The following is a 3,285-nucleotide window of genomic DNA, read 5'->3' as shown; positions in this document are numbered from 1 at the left end:
GTGAGGGCAGCACCTCGATAGGACAGAAAATGTGATGTCCTATATATATAATTCCCCACTCTGACGCCCCGTACCGCATCTACGTTTATAATATCTTTGCCTAGACCCTTGTTTCCTATGTCCATGTTTTGTACTAATTTCCTGTCGTTGAGACCATGTCAAACTTAACAGATTTCTACTTTACCGACAATATTTAAGGCCACACGGAATGAGATATTTACTTACAAATTTGGGAAGTTAACTAAAAGGCTCTTAGGAACATTATTATGGTTATAAATATTTATAATTACAACAATTTAGTTTTCACTGTTTTGCATAATAAAATAAGTTAATAAAAGAAAAAATTTTAATTCTCAAAATGTGTGACCATAAAAATCGCCCTCCCTATTGAAAGATGCCAGGAGTCATCGGAAAAATTCAGGACTTTTGTTACGTTTATCGACAGAAATCGTCAGGAAAAGTCAGAATTCGTAATACAACGAGAGAGCAGATTCTATAATCTATACATTTTCTCGCTGAACAGTTTCGGCCCCTCGAAACTTTTAAAACAAGTTTTGAATTTTAATTTTAATAATGCATTTGATAGAAAATGTAATTGCGCATCTCTTTTTTTTATAAAAAATTGTAGCTTTTGCCGTTTTCGAAGTAAATTAGAAACCACCGACCGGCTTCATTTCAAATCAGGCAGGGCTCTACACTTTAAATTTCAGAATCTCCCGGGGAAGAATTATGTTGTTTTTTACAGGAATTTAGGCAATATGTATTTTTTCGATGAAAAAAATCTAATAAGTTATGCTTATTTGAATTTTGTACTTTTTTTCAAAAGATTCAAATTTTGTTATCTAAACCTCTATAACTTTGGTCCTATAATTAAGATATATACCTACACATATTTATTATTTTCTTTTTCATTCGCGTTTAAATTATTTGCCAATGTTTTTTATTTGTATTTTGATAATAAAGATATCTTGTAAGTTTGATACTTGTTAAATAACTTTTGTAGCCAGGAGCATTCTTTTTTCTTACAATTGAGTTGTCTTTTTTTTTTTGGAAATAATGGCAGTTGCGAAAAAATGTTCAGATAAAAGTTTGCAGGTCCGAAAAAGTTCCATGAAAAAAAGTTCTTATTCTTTTGCGATATATTTCAAAGTTTTCAAGAAAAACTAAAAAATTACATTTTTAGGGGAAAAAACTTCACCTATCCTCAACAATTGTTTAGCCCGCATGATGCTGATTACCCGGTAATAAGCGTTGAATAGAGAAAAATTAATAAAAATAGCATATCTCCGAAACTAATTTATTTCTATTTCCATATCGACCACCGCATAGTTTCCTATTCCCCAAAAGAGAACGTGTTTTCAACATATTTAATTCCTTCTAATTGTACCGACAGGCACACCTCACAAAGATGTATTGCATTCCATAAAAGTGTTCATATTTTGAGTTTATTTAATTGTTTCTAACCAGTATACAAAATATGTATAATAAATGGTTTTAATTCCTTCCTGCGTGGAGTATAAAGTTTGAAGTTTCAATTCAGCAATTGAAGTCTGTCTCTCTAAAGTTAAAATATTATGTTTTTCTGTTCCCGTGGTAGGGGTTTGATACGGAGAAAAAATCGCGAATTCATAGGAATACAAATTCTTAATTCTTCTGAATTCAACGCTTTTGGGGAGATACCTTTCTTCTATTAGTCGGAAAACTCCAACTTTTTCATCCTTCCAAATATTTTTGAAAAGTTCCTACTCATAGAAGAAAGGCATCTTTATCAGCATCATACAGGGCCCCTGTGAAGTTGGGCCCCAGAAATACAAATATTTTAATTTTATATGCGTTTTTACGTTGTTTGTACTATTTGTACATCCAATATTTTCTTTTGCACCCTCCTGGTTGCCAAATTAGGGGCAACATTTATTTCGGAGGACTAACTTCTCGTATGCCCCCGAAATTAAAGTTTTTAACATTTTAATTTTTGCGTACGTTTGTACGCCGTTTGTTCTGTTTGTACATCTAATATTTTCGTTTGAAACCTCTTGTCTGCTCAGCTAGAGCCAAATCAAAATGTCGTGTCAGTCCCCCGAAATAAAATGTTTTCAAATTTTCGTTTTGCTTACGTTTTAACGTCGTTTGTACTGTTTTTACATCCAATATTTTCGTTTTTACCCTCTTCGTTGCTTAACAAGTGGCAAATCAAAATTTCGCCCCCCCCCCCAAGATTTGAATGTTTAAAATTTTCAATTTGCATACGCTTTCGCGTTGTTTGAACTGATTGTACATTAAATATTTTCATATGTACCCTCTTGGTTGCTCAGTAGGGTAGTCCAAAAACGCATGACAAAATTTTTTTGCATGCTAGAGGGCAACGATCCCCCTATTTTATTCCAAATCCGAAAAAAGAAATCCCGTAATTTTTTATTTTTCTATTTTAATCGGTGCTGGTTTTGACTGGAAGTTTCCATTGTAAAATGCGTGGGGAAAAATCACTTTTTTGGGTTTTTAGAATAATTTTTAAGGGTTTGAAGAAGTGTGATAAGAAAACATGGGGGCCTGCAGAGAATTATCTAAAGAAGAATTTCATGGATCAGACATATGGGGTTGACACCCTTAACATACCCCCACGAGTACCTGAAAACTACCCCTAACACAAAAATGTAAATTCTTCATGAAATCGACCTTTTGAATAATATATTCTCGTCTTTTTTTACTTAGAATTATTAATATTGGTCTAGCGTAATATTTTTTATCATTGTTTGATTAATTTATAATTATTTAAACATGTTTTGAACCAACTCCACAAATATTGCAGCGAGAAGATGCTTTCTGTCCAGTTAGAATATTACATACCTTTCCATCAATCATCGTACACTTCAAGTCAAAGCTGATATCAAAACTCATTCCACTGACACCATTGGATCAGGTACGAACTTTTTCCAGCAGCTTTATGTGATAGTTGTACTCTTTCTTTACAGGAGAATCAGTTTCTTTAAGGAAATTAAATTTAATTGTCCTACAGAAATTGACAGATGAAGGTGTTTTGTTCGAACAAATAATATCATCATCTGCTTTTAATTGAAGAGGGACGAAGGAAATCAAAAAGAAAGATTTATCCGTGAAAAGGCTCTTGTGATAGCTGAGGTTTTCTTCACTCTCAGAATCACTCTTATAAGATTTATCGTTTGCATCCACATCATCACTCTTCTTTGACCACTTTTGCCGTGTCATTTGATGCGCACAAGCATCGTCCATACCCCACTTACCAAAGAGCACTAGTTTTTTATCAAAAAG

This window comes from Belonocnema kinseyi, chromosome 2, assembly GCF_010883055.1.
Source record: "Belonocnema kinseyi isolate 2016_QV_RU_SX_M_011 chromosome 2, B_treatae_v1, whole genome shotgun sequence".
NCBI lineage: Eukaryota > Metazoa > Arthropoda > Insecta > Hymenoptera > Cynipidae > Belonocnema > Belonocnema kinseyi.
The sequence above is the reverse complement of the archived record's forward strand: the minus strand, read 5'-3'. Positions refer to the sequence as shown.